Raw genomic sequence first — 22,431 nt, forward strand, 5'->3', positions numbered from 1 at the left:
AGGGCTTCCTTGGTGGCACAGTGGTTGAGAGTCCGCCTGCCAATGCAGGGGACATGGGTTCTTGCCCCGGTCCGGGAAGATCCCACATGCTGCAGAGCGGCTAGACCCATGAACCATGGCCGCTGAGCCTGTGCTTCCAGAGCCTATGCTCTGCAATGGGAAAGGCCACAACAGTGAGAGGCCTGCATACTGCAAAAAAAAAAAAAAAAAAAAAAACCTGAAAAAGCCCAAGTTAGCAGAAGGAAAGAAATCATAAAGATCAGATCAGAAATAAATGAAAAATGAAATGAAGGAAACGATAGCAAAGATCAATAAAACTAAAAGCTGGTTCTTTGAGAAGATAAACAAAATTGATAAACCATTAGCCAGACTCGTCAAGAAAAAAAGGGAGAAGACTCAAATCAATAGAATTAGAAATGAAAAAGGAGAAGTAACAACTGACACTGCAGAAATACAAAAGATCATGAGAGATTACTAAAAGCAACTCTATGCCAATAAACTGGACAACCTGGAAGAAATGGACAAATTCTTAGAAATGCACAACCGTCCGAGACTGAACCAGGAAGAAATAGGAAATATGAACAGACCAATCACAAGCACTGAAATTGAAAATGTGATTAAAAATCTTCCAACAAACAAAAGCCCAGGACCAGATGGCTTCACAGGCGAATTCTATCAAACATTTAGAGAAGAACTAACACCTATCCTTCACAAACTCTTCCAAAATATAGCAGAGGGAGGAACACTCCCAAACTCATTGTATGAGGCCACCATCACCCTGATAGCAAAAGCAGACAAGGATGTCAAAAAGAAAGAAAACTACAGGCCAATATCACTGATGAACATAGATGCAAAAATCCTCAACAAAATACTAGCAAACAGAATCAAAAGCACATTAAAAGGATCATACACCATGATCAAGTGGGGTTTATTCCAGGAATGCAAGGATTCTTCAATTTACACAAATCAATGAACGTGATACACCATATTAACAAATTGAAGGAGAAAAACCATATGATCATCTCAATAGATGCAGAGAAAGCTTTTGACAAAATTAAACACCCATTTATGATAAAAACCCTACAGAAAGAAGGCATAGAGGGAACTTTCCTCAGCATAATAAAGGCCATATATGACAATCCCACAGCCAACATCATCCTCAATAGTGAAAAACTGAAAGCATTTCCACTAAGAACAGGAAGAAGACAAGGTTGCCCACTCTCACCACTCTTATTCAACATAGTTTTGGGAGTTTTAGCCACAGCAATCAGAAAAGAAAAGGAAATAAAAGGAATCCAAATCGGAAAAGAAGAAGTAAATCTGTCACTGTTTGCAGATGACAGGATACTATACATAGAGAATCCTAAAGATGCTACCAGAAAACTACTAGAGCTAATCAATGAATTTGGTAAAGTAGCAGGATACAAAATCAATACACAGAAATTTCTGGCATTGTTATACACTAATGATGAAAAATCTGAAGGTGAAATTAAGAAAACACTCCCATTTACCATTTTAACAAAAAGAATAAAATATCTCGGAATAAACCTACCTAAGGAGACAAAAGACCTGTATGCAGAAAATTATAAGACACTGATGGAAGAAATTAAAGATGATACAAATAGATGGAGAGGTATACCATGTTCTTGGATTGGAAGAATCAACATTGTGAAAATGACTCTACTACCCAAAGCAATCTACAGATTCAATGCAATCCCTATCAAACTACCACTGGCATTTTTCACAGAACTAGAACAAAACATTTCACAATTTGTATGGAAACACAAAAGACTCCGAATGGCCAAAGCAATCTTGAGAACGAAAAATGGAGCTGGATGAATCAGGCTCCCTGACTTCAGATTATACTACAAAGCTACAGTAATCAAGGCAGTATGGTACTGGCACAAAAGCAGAAATATAGATCAATAGAACAGGATACAAGGCCCAGAGTTAAACCCATGCACATATGGTCGCCTTATCTTTGATAAAGGAGGCAAGAATATACAGTGGAGAAAAGACAGCCCCTTCAATAAGTGGTGCTGTGAAAACTGGAGAGGTACATGTAAAAGTATGAGATTAGAACACTCCCTAACACCATACACAAAAATAAACTCAAAATGGATTAAAGACCTAAATGTAAGGCTAGACACTATCAAACTCTTAGAGGAAAACATAGGAAGAACACTCTATGACATAAATCACAGCAAGATCCTTTTTGACTCACCTCCTAGAGTAATGCAAATAAAAATAAAAAATAAACGAATGGGACTTAATGAAACTTCAGAGCTTTTGCACAGCAAAGGAAACCATAAACAAGACCAAAAGACAACTCTCAGAATGGGAGAAAATATTTGCAAATGAAGCAATTGACAAAGGATTAATCTCCAACATTTATAAGCAGCTAACGCAGCTCAATAACAAAAAACAAACAACCCAATCCAAAAATGCGCAGAAGACCTAAATAGACATTTCTCCAAAGAAAATATACAGATTGCCAACAAACACATGACAGAAGCTCAACATCATTAATCGTCAGAGAAATGCAAATCAAAACTACAATGAGATATCATCTCACACCAGTCAGAATGGCCATGGTTTAAAAATCTAGAAACAATAAATGCTGGGGAGGGTGTGGAGAAAAGGGAACACTCTTGCAATGATGGTGGGAATGTGAACTGGTACAGCCACTATGGAGAACAGTATGGCAGTTCCTTAAAAAACTACAAATAGAACTACCATATGATGCAGCAATCCCACTACTGGGCATATTTCTCGAGAAAACCATAATTCAAAAAGAGTCATGTACCAAAATGTTCATTGCAGCTCTATTTACAATAGCCCCGAGATGGAAACAACCTAAGTGTCCATCATCGGATGAATGGATAAAGACGATGTGGCACATATATACAATGGAATATTACTCAGCCATAAAAAGAAACGAAATTGAGTTATTTTTAGTGAGGTGGATGGACCTAGAGTCTGTCATACAGAGTGAAGTAAGTCAGAAAGGTAAAGACAAATACCATATGCTAACACATATGTATGGAATCTAAGAAAAAATAATGTCATGTAGAACCTAGGGGTAAGACGGGAATAAAGACACAGACCTACTAGAGAATGGTCTTGAGGATATGGGGGGGGAACGGTAAGCTGTGACAAAGTGAGAGAGTGGCATGGACATATACACACTACCAAACGTAAAATAGATAGCTAGTGGGAAGCAGCCGCATAGCACAGGTAGATCAGCTCGGTGGTTTGTGACCACCCAGAGGGGTGGGATAGGGAGGGTTGGAGGGAGGGAGACGCAAGAGGGAAGAGATATGGGAACATATGTATGTGTATAAGTGATTCACTTTGTTATAAAGCGGAAACTAACACACCATTGTAAAGCAATTATATTCCAGTAAAGTTGTCAAAAGAAATAAATTATAGGATGCCCTATTATATTTGAATGTCAGATAAACAAATAAAATTTTAGTGTAGACAATCTCGTTTCTACAAATGTAAATGAAGTGTAAAAATATAAGCACCACTCTGAAATAAAGTGAATCATTCTGTCTGGGTAGAAACAGTTGCCAAATGGTGGTGTCCTTCTCCTGAACATACATAAGATACATTTAAAAACATTTTAATTTTTATTGAAATAATTATTGTACATAGTTTGAGAAATCAAATAGCAGTACAATGCTGAGGGAGAAGAGCGGTTCCCTGCCATGTCGTCCTCACTGTGGAATCCCACTTTCCAGAGGCAATCACTTTCAACACATTTTGGGTTTTTTCCTGGTGTTTATTTCCATATTTCTAAATTGTGTGCGTAAACTGCTGTTACTACTTTAGATAATATCTATTGATTTCTGGCTATGAAATATTAGGATACAGCTCTCTTGCACAGCCCAACTCCCCTCACCCACCCGCCACACACACACACACACACACACACACACACACTAACACACACGCACACATTTTCTTTCTATGACCTCCCACCAATTATCGTAATATAATTACAATGCAGACTTTAGCTGAATAAAGAGTAACATGTACATCATTATCAAGATATTAATATGGTTTACAGTAGAATCATGTAGTGTGTATTGCATTTACTCTCTTGTACAACTTTTGTTTTCCCTGGAGTTAATAGCAAATTAATTTTTCAATGATTACTTTTCTATGCACTAACTCTAATTTATCCTCAAATTCTTTTAAGAGAATTCTAAAGTCCTTTTCAAATATGGCAAACACAACCAAAATAATTATAAGTTCCATATTATTTTTTCCTTAAGGTAGCCTTTCTGAAGCCCTCTGTCCTCTTGTTTGAACTCGATTAGTAACGGTATAGTTCTGCTACCCAGTACTGTCCCAGGATTTTTGTTCACTGTCATAATTGGACTTCCTCATGTCTACTGTATGGACATCATTATATCCTAGACCCCAGGTCTTCCTCTTTCTTGCTTTAATTTCTGTTGGTAGAGTACATTTTTTTAGGACGTTTTTAGGACTTTGGGAGGAAGAGCACATGGGTGGTACACAAAGACTCTTGACTACCACAGAGTTATATCATTCATTTAAAAAATCTCCATGGATCATAACACTTTTAGAGCAAGAAAAAATTTTTATACTTCATTTTACAAATGAGGAAACCAAGACTGAAAGAGGTGAAGAAACTCTCATTTAAGTTACACTGCTATGAAATCTATGAGAGTCTATTCTTAAAAAGAAATTTAAAAAATCTTCTTTGTTTAACTTTGAGAGGAAGCTTGTGATACTCTCAACTACCAGGTTAAATATGGACAGAGCTGAGAAAGAGGACAAATGTATCTATACTAAGGCAACTCTTACTAGCTTCTAATTGGTACAGGGTGCTGACTTATTAATAATGATCCTGAAATGAAATATATTTACTAATTACTGTTATAATTCACTGACCTCCATCGACTAATAACCAAAGAGAGAAAGAGTTTAAGATTGATGGTGGCTCCATTAATCTCTCTGAAATCAATTAGAAAAGATTAAAAAAAAATACTATATTCTTTGGAGGATTCACATCCCAAAGTTTAAGGACCTCAGAACTGTTCTCCTTTAAGCAATAAAAGACACTTTTTAACCCATAATGAGCCTGATTCAAGTAAAACTGTAGTATCCTAGGATTTCTCCCAATATCTGGAACCTTTTAGTAAAACTGGAGACCAGTCATCTCTGAGGATCCCTTTATCTTTAAAAAGCAAATTCCAGACATCCACAGCAACGAAAAGGATCTCTATCCCATGTAGGGAGCATAGAATAAGAATATTGTTTCAGTTGAGTCTAAAGAAAATAATTTTGGACAGGACAGTGCCTTTGTAAGCCTTCAAATTACACTATGGACTGGGTTTGGGTTTGAAAGCAGAAGCTTTTTTTACCTTAAGGTAACAAAAGGCCTTTCATTGTTAAGCAATAACATCAAATTTAAATATCAAAGAATTCTCAAAGTTGTCTAGTAAAACAGTCACAACGGATCCAGAGGGCTGTGCTATGGTTTACACCTAATTAATTAAAATAGAACCTGTGTTAGCAATATCAATTTTGGCCTGCACTGTTATAAAATCTTTTCATCAGTTCTTGAAGTTTTCCTGCATCCAAGGAATTTTTCCAGCTTCTGAACTCATGTGTCAAATCATTTGTAATTTGTTGAAAGATATTTGTGACCTTTCTCCAAGCTTAAAAAGAAATAACTTCATCTGTTGGCTGCATCACCAGAGAATTCTGGACAGGGAGAAAGCTAAAAAGTAAAGAGAGAAGAAAGGCAGCCTTTTCTCCTGACCTTTGAAATTGTAATGTTATGTTAATTGAATATGAATTTCTTGTTAGCAGCTATTTCATTGAACATTTCTGGGAACTGTATTAAGTCAAATGTTTACAGGAAAGCAGGTGTTTTCTCTCACATTTGTTTGTCTTCCTGTTTTCTACACAATATCCATTTTCCCTTTTTCTCTCTGAGTAATTCATTCTCACAATAAGCTCCTGACTTTTTACCCTGTAAATCTTCCTTAGTGAGCAGTTCCTGTTTCACAAATATTTGGTAAAGAAATGAGTGATTAATAGTTGAAAATCATTGTGTTCCCCAAAGTGAACACTATTTGTAGCTTTGTCAGTAATCATTTGAGTCATAGGATAAATAATGAATTTTTGAGAGATCCCCATATAAATATGGTTTTTCATTTGCATCTTATTTTATTTTAAGATATATTAAGTCAGACATAATCTATGCCTATATTTTTAAAAACTAAGGAAAAGTGCCTTTTATAGTTAGCCTATTTTAACTATTTCTTGGGATCTTCAATTCTTTGCATAAATTGGAAGGAAGTAAGAAATGAGATAGAGAGAGAATGTCAGGTGGCCTGTACATTTCTATGATTTTTCAGCTGACCTTGACTGTTGATTGGTAAATATTTCAACTCCTCGGTAAGCTTTCAACTCCCCTGCCCTCTGTGAAGGAGCATTTACGATCACAGACCCAGTGAATAGCACACCACTTCTAGGCCTCTGGGAACGAGGTAGGGTGATGTTGGAGAAGAGAAGAGCAGTGCTGTGAAGGTTCTCAGAAAGACTGACCTTTGTCTGGGGTCCATCAGATAAGTCAGATGCCCAAGAGCTGGCTGGAGGCCTTCAACAGCTTGTCTTAAGGACAGAGGTCCATTTGCAGCAGTTGAAACAACAGCATGTGGGCAAGAAGATAACACCAAAAAGTAAATTTGGTATGATTTGTTGAACAGCAAACAGTAAGTGGAATCGATCTTCAGGGTCACTGATGACTTGGTTGCCACAAGTAAATCCTGTGAATTATCCTGGGGGCAGTGCCGTAGGGCTCCGGAAATGAAGTGCTCCTCTGGAACATATTCACTCTGATCAACTGGGATACTACAGGATAATCCAAGTTCAAGGTTTCCTATAGGTTTTCCTTTAAATACTCAGTCTCTCCTGGAGACTCTCAGTCTTAAGAAGCTCAAGTAGAGTCTCTTTATTTCTTCAGGAACCAGCCCTTGAGAATTCACAGGCCTCAAATGCAACGGGGCATAAAACTGAGCAGCCGGCAATGAAGGAAGTTTATTTCATCCCCACTGTCAATATTTCAGTGATCATCAAGGTCCATATAATGACTCTCCCACTCACCTCCAGTTTTATTTCCACTACCTCCACCAAGAAATAAATAATAATTACATATACTTTGGGGGATTGTTGAGGCACTGTTTCTGGAATCTTCCTGTAAACTAAATTTTCTTAGGCTGTTGTGTCATCTTGTAAAATAAATAAGATGTGATTACAACCTGGCATTTTTACAAAGCCAAGGGCTGGACTTACTGCTGCTCCCTTTTGTCTGATTTTAGTCTGCGCCTCAAAATGTTAGAAAATCCTGTCACAGATCTAAAACATGCTCTCACTTACTGTATACTACTTTGTACTTCCATTCCAGCATTTCTGATAACACAGAACATATTTTCTGCTCTTTTGGATGGTGCCCAAGCATTCTGACTTGATGTAGATATGTCTAGATCAGGCCTCTTGCAGGAAATGTCTTTCAAATCAGGCATCTTGTTCTGGGCTGAGATCAAGGGAGTATGAAAGCTATTAGTAGAAAAAAAATTAGAAATAACAGGAAGAATCAAATTTTCTCTTCCTTTTAAAAGAAAGCACTTGAGAAACTAAAGTTTAGTTCAAGTACAGATGATCAGTATCAGTCAAGCTAAAGGCTTTTTAACGTTATCAGAAGTCAAAGCACTAGAATTAAATACGCAGTTTCTCAAAGACTGACTCTTCATTTTCCTTCATCCTCAGCTGAATATAACAAGACAGGGTTTTGGTTTTCTGTTTGGTTTTGGTTTTCTGTCAGTCTGGCAGGGGCTAATTTGCACTTTTTCCCAGCTCTTTGGTCAATGGAGCAATTTTCCAATGGCCCTTTCAATCCCAAAGCAGAAGAATTATCCCAATTCTGTTTTATAGCCATAAACTTCTACTTAACAAACTGCCTAACTTCTGTCTTATAAATTCATGTTCCATGTCACAAAGTTAAACTCTTCCAGAGAGAGAGGAGATAATAATAAGGATAAAGCCATCCCAATTTAAAAAGTCAACTCTATGTGCCTTACTGATGCTTGGTTAGGGCCATATTCATTTCATTTTGGTAAACACAGATCACCTGCTGTGCGCTGAATGTTGTGCCCGGTTCCATGAGGGATACCATGTCCTGCCCTCAAGGAGCTCAAAATCATGTGACAGGGATGGGGAAAGCATAATGAAAAATAAACACAAATAGATATCATAGAAGACATGATGTGATAAATACCACAAAAATGACATATAAAGAAAGACATGTATAAAAGCAATAAAAGATTGAGCCATCTCATGTTCGTTTCCTCAATGTTTTGTAATATACGTCTATATACGTCTGTGTACATAGAAGAAGACATACCTGAGTAATATTATCTGAGCTTTAAACTTTCCGCTAACTTTTTACATGGTCTTTGACATATAAGAAAGTTAATTATCTTAGTTAGTAAAATAGTTTTCCCTTATGCTCCATATCCATACAGAGAAACCTAGGATATAAACAACTTATACAAATTCATATAACTTTGTTTTCCCAACCACAGTTCACTCCCTCTTCTCTCTTGGTGACATATCCCCCTCATCCTCTGTCATCTCTGTCTTCATTCACAAGGTCCCCATTACAAAGAGATACGTTATGTGCCAGATTGAATTATCATTTCAACCTTCTGCCAACAGAATTCCACCCACCTTGTTCCTAAGGGATGGATCCAACATGAAGCTACTTTGACACACAGCAGTTGGTACTTTGAGGATCTTACCAGAACTGGCTCTGTATGGTTCAGGAAATGTTCAAATGTCAGGTTGTCTGACAGTGATAACAGTGGAGAGTAAGAGCGCTGAATCTTCTCTACCCCACAACAAAAAGTAAGGACACTTCTAATGTGCGTTTTGGCTTCCCTATAACATGCATTCTAGCATGATAAGCACCTTACGCTTTCTACTGGATTATAGTGAGTATGTCTGGGGACGTGTATGCATTTAATGATCAAATGTTGCATCGTTAGTCAAGTTCCTTAGAAGCAGAAGCTGAGAAGGGGATTCCTGATCAAGTGATTTATTGGAGGAATGCTCTCAGGAGATGGGAAGTGAGAGAAGCCATATAGTGCAAAGGAACTAAGTAAAGCAAGAATAGCTTCCTGGGTGAGATGGCTTTTGCTGGGCTGAGAGCAATTCTCTGGAAAAAGAAGTAGCAATGAGTTGAGTTACTAGCATCTAGAGGATAGCTGTCCTGGCTGGTGAAGGGCATCTGTGCAGGGCACCAGCAGCATCCCCTTCATGATACAATTTCTAAAAGACTGTCACTTTTGGGTAAGAGAAAATTCACTTTGGGAAGTATATGTCTGTAAAACCTGGTGAAATTTGCTAAGCTGTAATTCAAATATACAATGAATTGTCCTGGAAGGGTAATTTTTAAAAAAATTTTGCTTGAAAATTAATTACTTGGCCTTGTGCCTCCTCAGAAAGTCTAGTATGGTCTATAGGCTCTACTCAGTTAACAGATACTCAACTTAGCAACATTTTATATAAAATTATATATAAAAATAGGATGTCTCATGCTTTACAGAGGAGAGCATAGAGACTTTCTGGAATTTACTCATATTGATACAGAAAATATACCTACCTGATCATTGAGAATCAGTTATGATAATGGTCTAAAATGCTTTGTAAACAGTATATTACTTTAAAATGTAATAGAGTTTTACGGTGATTAATAGATGGATAAATAGGTGATAGGTAGATGACATAGATAGATAATTGGTTACAGGAAGAGGAATGGAAAAAAAATGGTTCCCTATATTTATATATTTACGTTTATTTGTGTGGTATATTATAACCACTTCATATCAAAAGATTTTGTTTTGTTTCGTTTATTTTGGGTTTTTGGCTAAACACAGTTAAGATAATCAGGGCCAGCTTTGTAAAAAAAAAAAAAAGGATTTTAGCTAAAGACTTCAACAATAGTTGGGGGCCAGTATCTTGAGCCAGAGAACCTGGCATCATCCTTGATGCCTCTCATTTTCTCACATCCAAAACCCAATTTGTCCGCAAATTCTTTGGCTCAATCTGTAAAATATATACATAATCCAACCACTTCTCTCCAAGTACATCTTTGTTGATACACTGCTCCATGATGTTGTCATCTCTCACCTAGATTTTTGCAATAGCATCTTTCTCTGCTTCCACCCTTGCCCACAACAGTGTATTCTGAACAGGGTAACCAGAGTAATCCTTTTAAAACTTGTCATGTAATGTCATTTCTCTGCTGAAAACCTCCAATGGCATTTTATTACATCTGAATGTGAGACAAGTTCCTTACAATGATCAACATCTTGCCTGACTTCGCTGACTGCATCTCCCCGAGGCTTTCTCCACTTCATGCTCTTTCTACCCCAGATATGCCCAGCACTATGATTGCAACGGATGGCTGTGATAACTGTACAGGTTGTGCAGTACCCAATTGTACAGAGCACCATTCACATTCACTGTCATCATAAATGTGTATATTTACTACCACACGTTTCTGTCAAGTGGCAATGAAGTGTTTTGGGAAAGGAAGGCTATTTGGACTAGCAACGAAGCTGGTTCTACTTTACGGTTTTGCAAAATTATTTCTTCAGTGTTGAAATTCACACCCAGTTATACATTTGGGGAACTCTCGTACCTCCTTTATGTCTCTATTCAAATGATACCCTCTCAAGGCCTATCCTGACCATCCTATTTAATATGCAACCTGCACTACCCTCTAACACACATATACAATTCCTGAAACCCCTAAGCCTGCTCTATTTTTCCCATAGCATTTGTCCCCTTCTAACATGCCATATTATTTACGACATTCACTGGTTTTTGTTTCTCTCCCCCCACTAGAATATATGCTCCCTGAGGACAAAGTTTTAGTTTATTTTATTTATTAATGTATCTGGAGTAACTAGAATAGTGTCTGCCATATAGTAATTTTTGTTTAATGAATGAATGTCTAATGACTAAGACATTACCTTACCTAAGTTCTCTTGGTTTCTGCTCATCTGTTACTGTTGAAGTGAGGATTCAGTGATACCATAATGCTAACATACGTACTAAGCACACAGATGAAGCCCTTTTGATGTTATTTCTCAGTGTATATTCTGCTGGTGGTAAAAGCAAGTGATGACCTCCAGAAAAGAAAGTGTCCAGTGCTCAGAGTCACATTCAAGACCAAGAAAGCATATTTGTTTTGAGATCAAAGGTGGAACATTGTGAACTTCAGAACCGAAGCCACTCTCCTGGCAAGGTACTCATATGTGCATGTACTGCTCTCTTTTTCTCCCTCTGTCTTTATCTCTTCCTAAAAAGCCTCTTTGTTGATGTTATCCTCAGGCAGCAAAGAGGGCCCCAGGATCTTCAGGCTTATTTAGTACCTTAGAAAAAGGTACTAAATAAGTCTGAATTTAGTTCCTTAGAAAAAGAGAGAGTCTATGTCTCTCAGGGTCCATTTGAATCCCCCCAAAGAGGACTCTCTTGGTGCCTACCTGTGTCACATATGCAAGCCTGGATAAATCACTGTATCCAGGAGAATTGGCCAGTTTGGGACCTAGTTACTCTTGATACGGAAAAGTCAGGGCTATGTGACAAAACCTTAGCAATGGAAGAAGCATCAATTAAAAAAAAAAAAAAAAATGCTGAACAAGCAGAAAAATTAACAAATATCTCAGAACTTAGAATAGTGTCTGGATTATTGTGACACTCAATAAATGAACATGTGCATTATATTTTCATTATCTTGGTCATGTCTGTCAGTAGTTCATTGGTCTTTTCAGGGAACTATCTGTTTTATTCATCACCCACTTTTAAAACTTTTCCCTACTTCATTAATTGCTGATATTACCTTTATAAATTTCTTCCTTCTTTTTTCTTTTGGTTTTCTTTTGTTATTTTCTTTTTCAAAATTTTAATTGAATCTTAGTTCATTTAAATATTTTCCATCTTTTTTGTTTTTTAATAAATATATGTATTGGTAGCATCCCATATGTTTTGATGTATTATGTATTCATTGTTATATTTTAAAATAGATTTATAAACAATCTAGTTTCCTCTTTAGCTCAAGGAGATTATTTGTTTGTTATTGAAATCTAAACATTCTGAGCTATCTTTTTGTTGTAATTTCTAGTTTTATTATATTTTGGTCAGAGAATGTGGACCCTGAGATTTCTTCATTGGAGAATTTATTATGATTTAACTTATGACCTACTTGATCAAATTTTCTAAATGTTCCAAGAGTATTTGAACAATCTAATCTCTGTTGTATATATCTATCATTGCTTATTTTTTCATTTACATCTGCAATAACTTCACTTTTTTCTGTCTACTTGATCCATCAGTTTCTGAAAAGAATATGTTCCAGGCTACTATTAAGTTTCTATAAATGTCTTTGTGTTTCCAAAGATTTTTGTAATACATATTGTATGGTTATAATTTTTGTACATAAACTTATGCTTTAGTGTATCTTCTTTGTTATAATTAATGATCTTTTAAAATTCTACTTTCTCTGATATTAATATTACTGTTTATGCTTTATTTGAGTTATCATTTGCTAAGTTCAACCTGGTCTACCCTTACTTTTCAAATTTTTGGAACTAAATTTGGAGTCAGTTACTAAGGCATAATAAGTTTGGCACAGGGCATAATTGGGGGTAGCAGACATCTCACTACAGATATCCAGAGTCTGACTGGAAGGAGATGCACTTCCCTTCACTCCTTTCCTCTTCTTCAGTCACTGACCAGCGACAGTTACACGCTATCATTTGTACTCTTTTGTTTTGGAGCTTTTAACTCATTTCTACAGTGAAATGGTGGGGAGTAGAAGAGGAAAGACAGTGAGTTTAGCCTGAGTAGGTAAAGTGAACAAAGATGTCTTGGTGGTGGGGGGTGGGTAGGGGTGGAGGAGAAGTTATTCAGCTGTTCAAGATAGTGGGCAGCACCTTGGAAGCACTGTGGTCTTGAGAAGTGATAGGAGCAAGAGTATCTCCTTCACAACAGCCTCTGAGCCCAATCCTGCACACGTATCAATCATCTGCTCAAATACTGTGGGCTCCGGTTCTGTGAAGAGACACCAGTAATGTGGCCCTGAGATAGGTGCAGATCCTGAACAACCCAGAAGGTCTACCTACCACACCTCCTACAAAAAATTCCCTCCTCCTTTTGGCCCCAGAGACAGACAGAGCATGTCTCTCAGTGCATTGGCAATTATGACATGTTTTACAACTATAAGAGCTAATACTTTAATGCCAAAATGGGGCACAGGGTGGAGGTGGGGAGAAGGGTCAGTTGCACCCCTCACCACTGCTTTCTGGTCTGGTGAGAGCCTCTAGGAAGGGCTCCAGAGGATTCTCAGGCACAAGGTGATAATAAAAAGCAGATGAACAACTTCAGTTGGCTTTATTATTTTTGAAAACTCTCTATAGAAGATGCATCCTTTATTGCCTGCACCTAGGGCAGACTGCTTCCACAGCTCCCCCACCCCTACCTCTTGGGAAGCCACTGCTGAGTTCTCACATAGATCTCAAAAACTCACAATGCAGGTATCCCATAAAGTTCCACCATCCTCTTTTATTAAAAATTCCTCTCATAGACATGCTAGTTTTGTCTGCTATTTGAGGAAAGCTGAGAAATCTCATGTCTTCCTGCCTACAGGAGATTCCAGAGAGGAGGAATGGGTACTGTTTCCTAGAAGATTAGTCACGGAAAAGAGTTTAACCAGGAAGCCTTTGATTAAGGTCAGCAGAGTCCAAATGAGGCTTTCCGTCAATAATCATAGTATTTTCTTCATTTGATATCAAAAAGAGGGAATTATCTCTATTATCCTGAACAAATTATTAAAAAGTATGTACCTAAGGCTCCTCGTTTTAAAAGATGAGTCAATAATATCTGCCCTGTATTTCCCCCAAAATTGTTCTGTAACAATAAGAAGATGACCCAACAAAATCTGGGCAATGTGGCAACAAGAGTTGGACAGAACCTTTCCTGCCTATTACTCGCCGAGAAACAGGCCTCTTCGTCTGGACTTCTGGGCCTCCTATTCCAAAAGTAAAGAAATGACCTCTTACTAAAAGGTATCATCAACTGAAAAAGATACACAACATAAAAGCTGAGAATTATGTTTTATTCAGTAGACTTCCTAAGGACTTAAGCCCAGAAGATTGCTCTGAGGGACGGTTCTGAAGAGGGAAGGGAGGAGCCAGGATATGTAGGAGTTTTTGCAACAAAAACCAGGCTGTCGGAACATCAAAAGATTACTGTTATTTAAAGAAAACCAGGGGCTCCCCTGGTGGTGCAGTGGTTGAGAATCTGCCTGCCAATGCAGGGGATGCGGGTTCGAGCCCTGGTCTGGGAAGATCCCACATGCCGCAGAGCAACTAGGCCCGTGCGCCACAACTACTGAGCTTGTGCGTCTGGAGCCTGTGCTCCGCAACAAGAGAGGTCATGATAGTGAGAGGCCCGTGCACCGCGATGAAGAGTGGCCCCCGCTTGCCACAACTAGAGAAAGCCCTCACACAGAAACGAAGACCCAACACAGCCAAAAATAAATAAATAAATAAATAATAAAAATTAAGGAATTCCTTAAAAAAAACCCAACCAACCAAACAAAGAAAACCAGACATCTCAAGTTAATGAGTTTAGCTCTTTTCTACATAGGGGGAAATGCAAGAGTCTGGCTCACTGAAATCATTCCTTCGATATCCACCGTGGCTATCTAAGGCCAGTATCATGTTCTTTTCCATCCTGAATCCCCTCAGGGTGCACTGCTGGAGGTGGCTGCAGTGGCTGAGGGCTTGATGGCTGCAACATCCTTTGTTTACTGATATGGCAGGCGTCCACAGCATATTCCACATGCTCCTACTGAGTATATATATATATACTCATTGTCTATTATTGTACAGACATGGATTTACTGGTCTTTATTTCCTTTGTGCTAAGTACATTTTGAACCAACACGAGCCTGATACCTTTATTATCATTATTACTATTTATTTTTTTGAAATAAGACATACCTACATAAAATTATATAAATCGTAAAGGTATAGGTCAATTATTTTTCACTAGTTAAGCATATCCATGTAATCAGCACCCAAATAAGAAATAGAGCATAAGCAGCACCCCAGAGGTCTTCCCCGTGTCTCCTTCCAGTTACTGCCAACCCTGCCTCCTAAGGGTAACCACTATCCTGACTAACACAGCCATAAATTAGTTTTCCTGGCAGCTCTTTAACAGAAGACACGCCACTTCCATGTAGTTGCTGATAGCTCCCTCATTTTTGCTATATAAGTGTTTTATGATTTAATAAAGGACAGGGAAAAGGTGGGTAGAGTACAAGACAGATACAGAAGATAGGACTGGAAATTATCTTCTCCATAAAATATTGTCAGTTAGGACCAGTGTGTCATTTCTAGTAGGCGTGTGATCTTGTAATATTTTTGGTAAAGGAAAGCTTAATGAAGTTGGAACTATTGTGTTTCTTTCATCTCAGATAAATTGCAAAATACCATTTATAGAAATTTTTAAAGAGAAGGAAAGCATTTCTCTGTGGCTTAACAAGATACTTGTCCAAACTTGGAAGAATTAGAGATGTACCGTATAATAGAACAGTGCCATCTTAGTTTTTTTAAAGCCCTTTTACTGCAATATCCCCTGAAGTACAAACAGAATCCAAATACCAGATCTTGCCCAGATCACCAATAAATTTCCTGGGTGAGGAGGAGAGAGTTGGGGGCAAGAGATGGGGGCAAGGGGAGGGACCAGGGACTTTGTGCCAACTGACTCAGGGCAGGAAACCTAGTTCCCTTTCCTTTCCCCCCATATCAAATTCTCAACTGCATTCCACTGTCTGACTGGGCTGACCACAGCTGTGGTTGTTTCCAAAATGAAGATGGAATCTAGCCACACTCGGATTTAGTATTCTCTAGAACTGCTGTTCTTCTGGGCATTATTTTTAGAAGTATCACATTGCATAGGTGCTTAATTTTTCTAACTGGCTTTTGGAAAATTTTGCAAATCCTCTTCCCCCCTAAATATAAAAGACTGATGTAAGAGGCTTCTGTTCATTATATTTTTCCTTTGGGATATCCTTACCCCAATGGAAAAAGACAACATGATTGCTTGACCCAGCTACCTGCCTAAAATAATGTTGTTGGGTTTTTTTCCCAGAGTGGATAAATTATAATAGCTCAACACAGCTGCATACTTGAGCATAAGTCTACAAAGTAAGAGACTGTATGGTGACTTCTTGTTACAGCTCTATCTGATTTAGATCAACCAACATTCTCTAAGAGCTTATGGTGTACCAGGCACAGTGACACAGATGACAAAATGACAAATAAGAATTTGTCCCTGCCCATAGGAGCTCACAGAGCAAGTAGCACAACAAACACAAAACCAATAATCACCATACAACAATTGCTTGTTAAACTGAAAGTACTATGCATAATATTTTGCAGAAGAAGAACTTATTAACTCTCAGAGAATGTATGGTCTGGGAGAAAGTCACAGAGGGGGTGTTACAGCAAAGACAAGGACCAGACATGCCAGAGAAAAGGAACAAAAAAATGCAAAGGCCCAGAGGAATGGCATAGCCCACTGTTCTTCAGAAACTCAAAGGTGATGATTGTCTCAGTGTAAGCTGAAGGGTAGCAGTTGGTGAGAATAAAGCAGAGGGTTGGGGTCAGATCATGGAGGGACTTCATCTTCTAAAGAGTTTTAAGCAAAGGGCCAATATGGTTAGATGTGCAGTTTAAGGATTGACTCTGGCATAAAAGAAGCTCAATTAGAGGAGGATGAAAATGGAAGCAGCTCAGTTAAGAAATAGTGTTGATCTCAGGCCTTAAAATATGCCAAGGCTTTAGTTTCGTGCACACTTTCATTCTCACCCCGGCCCATTCTCTTGCTCACTCCCTCTAATTTTTATTACTGCCTTTCTTTCTCCATACCCCTATAACCCTTCCTCATGCTTTATATAACACTGTAGAAATCTTAGGAAAAATCCTTAAAAATATCCCACATCATCCCACAGCCAATATACCCAAGAACTAAAAAGAATTTAGAAAAAGAAGAGAGAGGTTAGTACGACCCATTGATATAATACATCCTATTAATTTTTCCCATTATTATAAGTATGTTAGGGAAGGTACCCATTAAAAAATAGACTTGTCTGGTAGTCTATCTGCAGGCTTTGTTTAAATGATGGCAGACTTGGTAGCAGAGCCAGATATGGTTTCACTACTATAACGAACACCAAAGGAGAAAGTTTATCATTACTAGTGACCTGCTGGTATGCCTACCCTGCCCCAGGGCATTTGCTTGGCCTTTAGCCCTTGACCAACCATCTCTGACCTGTCACTGGTTGTCCTCATGGGCTGTGACACAGGTGATTCCTCTGCATACTTCTGTACGGACTGGTTGGCATCTTTGTGTCCCGCTGCTATCTGGAAGGCATGGGTTTACAGGGGTAAAGGGAGGAGACCGTCTATGGTAGTGGAGCCTGCTCTACTTCTAGATATACAGATGGGCCACAGTTTGACCAGTTAGGGTGAACAAGACTTTGAAGAAAACTAGAAGACTGCCAAAGGATCCCCAGATGAACAGGTATAGATGAATCTAGCAGGGAGAAATGATTTGCACTTTCAATATAAGTAGTGTATATGAATCTCAGGAGAGGGAAACACGGGGAATTTTTTTTAATCTAAAGTTATTATTTAAAATTTTCTTTAAGTCAAAATGTTCATTTATTTAGAAAATGTAAATGTAGTAGAAGGAGAGTTTGGGATATTTGTATTTGTGAAAGGGGAACAGTTTTGTTGTTGTTTCTTCTCTTTTTCTTTCTTTATTTTTTTTAATACTGAGAAACACTGCTCTAACCTGCCTGTCTAATTCACCATGAATGGAAGAAAACACAGTAGAGTGATCAGCCAGAAGAAAATAAAAGCTCAAATTCAACACCTGATTCAGTGGTTTAGTAGATACCTTTCCTTCACTATGCTTCAGTTTTCCCTATAAAGTTAAGAAGTAACTCTTTGACTCTAAAAGGAAATGAATCCAGCTATTATCCTTTGCAAGAGATAGTCAGAAGGGCATGCCTTTAAAATTTGCATAAATATATGCAAAGCCTGTTTGCAAGGAGCAATTTAATAAAATGTTTAAAGTGTATTCAAAGAACAAGGAAAACTTGTTCATTTCCTAAGTAGGTTTTGATATTTCCCTTTAAAGCAAAATAAAATTTACTTGCTGCATAAAAATGAATTTATTAGGATCAAGAATTACATTGCACAATAAATAAGGGGTTTTTAGAGCTTTTAGAGATCCTGAATATTTCATTATGGCATAATGAAAAGAATACCAATTTATCAGTCAGAAAAATCTGGGTTCAAAATCCAACCTAAATTTCCACTGCTGGCCAAGATGGAGTAAGCCAACTACATCCTATCTCTCCTACTGATTACAGAACACTTGAGCAACACTATCATTCAACTTAACCTGCTTAACACTTAAAGGAAACTCCAACAACAGTAGAATATACATTTCTTTCAAGTGCACATGGAAATTCATGATGATAGATCAAATCCTGGGCCACTATGCAAATCATAACAAATTCAAAGTAATTGAACAATAATAACTTGTTCTCTGATCAAAAGGAATTACATTGGAAATCAATTACTTTCTAGAAAATTTCCAAATGTTTGAAAATTAAATGGCACACTTTTAAATAATTCATGGGTCAAATAGGAAGTCTCAAAGAAAATCAGAAATTATTTTGAACTGACTGAAAATGAAAAAAAAAATATCAAAACTTATGGGATGCAGCTATAGCAGCGCTCAGAAGGAAATTTATAGCATTAAATGCTTATATTGGAAAAGAAGAAGGATCTGAAATCAATAATCTAAGTTTTAATGTGAAAATACCAGGAAAAAAAGCAAATTGAACTCAAAGTAAGCAAAAAAAAAAAAAAAAGAAATGATAAATATAAAAGCATAAGTCAATAAAATTGGTTAAATAAAAAGTAGAGGAAATCAAGGTGAAAAAGTTTATTCTTTAAAAGATCAATAAAATTGATAAACCACTATCTAGACTGATCAAGAAAAAATAGAAGACCATAAACCTTACAGACATTAAAAGGGTAATAAGAGAATCCTACAAGCAACTCACTGCCAGTAAATTATACAACTCAGATGATCTGGACCAATTTTTGAAAGAGATAAACTGTCAAAACTCATTCAAGAAAAAATAGTTAATTTTCCTATATCTATTCATTGAATTTCACTTATAAACTTTCCAAAAATGGAAAATTCCGGCCTGGATGGTTTCATTGGTCAATTCTACCAAACATTTAAGAAAGAAAGAATAAAAATCTATACAAGTTCTTTCATAAAACACAAGAGGAGGGAACACTTCCCAACTCATTTTAGGAAGCCAATATTACCTTGATATCTAAACTAGAGAAAGACAGAAAAGAAATAAAAATCATACTTACTGGGAAGGAAGAAACAAAACAGTCTCTATTCACAGATGATAGAGCTGTCTATGTAGAAGTAGAAGCCCAAGAAACCTAAAAAAAAAAAAAAAAAAAGAGGTGAGTTTAGCAAATTCACAGGATAGAAGTCCAATACACAAAATAAAGCACATTTCTAAATACTAGCAATGAACATTTGGAAGTCAAAAATTTTAAAAACAGTCCCAAACATAGTGGCATATAGAGGATGCTCAATAAATATTTGTTGAATAAGTGTTCAATTTAGCTTTCAAACGTATTCTATTTTTGTTTTTCAATAAATTTACATTTCAAAATATGTTCTTCTGGGTGTTATTAACATGGTCTGATATACTCCAAAGTATAACAATTACTCATGGACAGTAGCAGCTGAGAATAAGCTAGGTAGCTAGAAGATAGCTAGAAGCAGGCTTAAAACATTATAATGAATAGTCTACCTTAAGCTTCTAGTAGAATGTTAGTTTCCTATAACTCATATGTAATATGCTCTGTACATTTGTGTCAATTAACGTATATTAGAAAAATTGAAAAATTACATTCTATTTGCATTGTCTTAGTGATCTTATGTACATTGAATTTATTCATCTTTCAACCCAAAAAAGGAAGAAAAATTCTCAAGAATAACATTGCTAATAATAGCAGGAGATTAGGTCTTCAAATATTAGCATTATACATCCATTCCAACCCTCCATTTAGAATGAGAAACCACAGTATTTCTTGTTAGATAGGAATACATCTTTCATGAAGTAAACACATATTTATTGGTTATTTGTGACGAATTTTACTTTTGCGTTATTATATTCATAAAACTGCAGTTCTTTCTAATAGCTATAGCACATATTCTATTTTAGTAGGTGAAACAGAGAAGGTTTAAGGTCTTTCTTTGAGGCACCAAGATGCAAACATCGTTCATCTTAAAGCACTCAGTAATAAAACTATTTGTATCCAACTGTTCAAGCAGACAAATGGTCTATAAATCTATAAATGAAAAAAATGAAATAAGAGCTTTAAAATGCTAAATATATAACCAGTTCATCTCTTGATATAGAGAAAATGGTTACTTTATATATAAAAATTGTACTTAAGATTTCTTTTTATTTCAGAAACGAAACTGAGTTATTTGTGGTGAGGTGGATGGACCTAGAGTCTGTCATACAGAGGGAAGTAAGTCAGAAAGAGAAAAAAAATACCATATGCTAACACACATACATGGAATCTAAAAAAAAAAAAACTGGTTCTAATGAACCTAGGGGCAAGACAGGAATGAAGACACAGACCTACTAGAGAATGGACTTGAGGACATGGGGAGGGGGAAGGGTAAGCTGGGACGAAGTGAGAGAGTAGCATTGACATATATACACTACCAAATGTAAAATAGATAGCTAGTGGAAAGCAGCTGCATGGCACAGGGAGATCAGCTTGGTGCTTTGTGACCACCTAGAGGAGTAGGATAAGGAGGGCGGGAGGGAGACGCAAGAGGGAGGGGATATGGGGATATACGTATGCATATAGCTGATTCACTTTGTTATATAGCAGAAACACACCACTGTAAAGCAATTATACTCCAATAAAGATGTTTAGAAAAAGATTTCTTTTTATTTCAACACAAACACTTATTTGGTTTGTGGTCTATAATCAGAAGATATTCATCATAAATCACTATTCTTGCACTGAATGGAAAATTTCAACTAGAAATAAGGAAGACAGTCAATGACTCACTTTGAAGTCACCAACAGAAAAGCCTTAATTATTTTGAAATCTATGGTTTTTTATTTCCTTCCTTTATATGGTTGCTTTTGTTTGCATAATTTTAGAGTGATTTTAAGTTAACACTGTCATCGTTCCACAGAATAAAACTGCTGTTATAGTGATAAGTTGTTTGGAAGCATGTGAGCATTGGGGAGGTAAATTAATGTAGTCAATAAGCTTTAGCTTTTTTTAATCAGAAAGACTTAAGTTTAAATCCAAGTTCTCTCACTTATTTACTATGTGACTTACACAGTAAATTATTTAACCTCTTTGAGCTTTGTTTGGCTGTTTTTTCTAACCTTAAAATGAGAATAATACATAACATTGAGTTGTATTAGAAGAGATGTATTGTTGAGAAAATTAAAAGAGATAGTATGTAAAATTCCAGGTGCATGATTTCTCATTAGATGGCACTTTTTATTATTATCTAGTCTGTCCTTACATAATTATATAAGCCCATGTATTTTAAAGAGTTCACATATTTTAGTTTTTACTCTTGGATCTCTTTTGTCTGGTGAGCCTCATTATATCTTGTAGGGGAGGATCACTGGATGCAGCTATTCCTTTTTAACCAATTTTCAGAAGACCAGTGGGGATTGTGTATAGCAGACACAGCTGGCTGTCTACTCAAGTGGCTTTCAAACTCTGATCTGTACTAAGAAATTCAATTTACATCATGACTGAATATACACACAGATAACTCATAAATTTCATAAACCACATTAGTGCCAACTAAGTATGATGAGCTTATTATTTCTACTTATTTTATTCCATTTTATTTAATTTTTTAATGTCAATTACTCTCCATTAAATTGCTTTCACGATCCACTAATGGGTTGCGATCTATAATTTGAAAAATATTATTTTACCCAATACCCGTCCCCTTCCTCCTTACTTCTTTTCTTAAAAACTTCATTCAGAAGTGACTTCAAATAATGTATCCCTTCAATGAAGTCAATCCAGTTTAAAGGCAAATACTGATTGGGCTGCCCTTGCCGATGATTAGTTCGGGGTGTGCATATAGTATAGTTCTGACCAATGTGAGGAGAGTAAGGAGAGATTATCTCTCTGGTTTCTTTTC

The sequence above is a fragment of the Phocoena sinus genome, chromosome 2, assembly GCF_008692025.1.
Source record: "Phocoena sinus isolate mPhoSin1 chromosome 2, mPhoSin1.pri, whole genome shotgun sequence".
NCBI lineage: Eukaryota > Metazoa > Chordata > Mammalia > Artiodactyla > Phocoenidae > Phocoena > Phocoena sinus.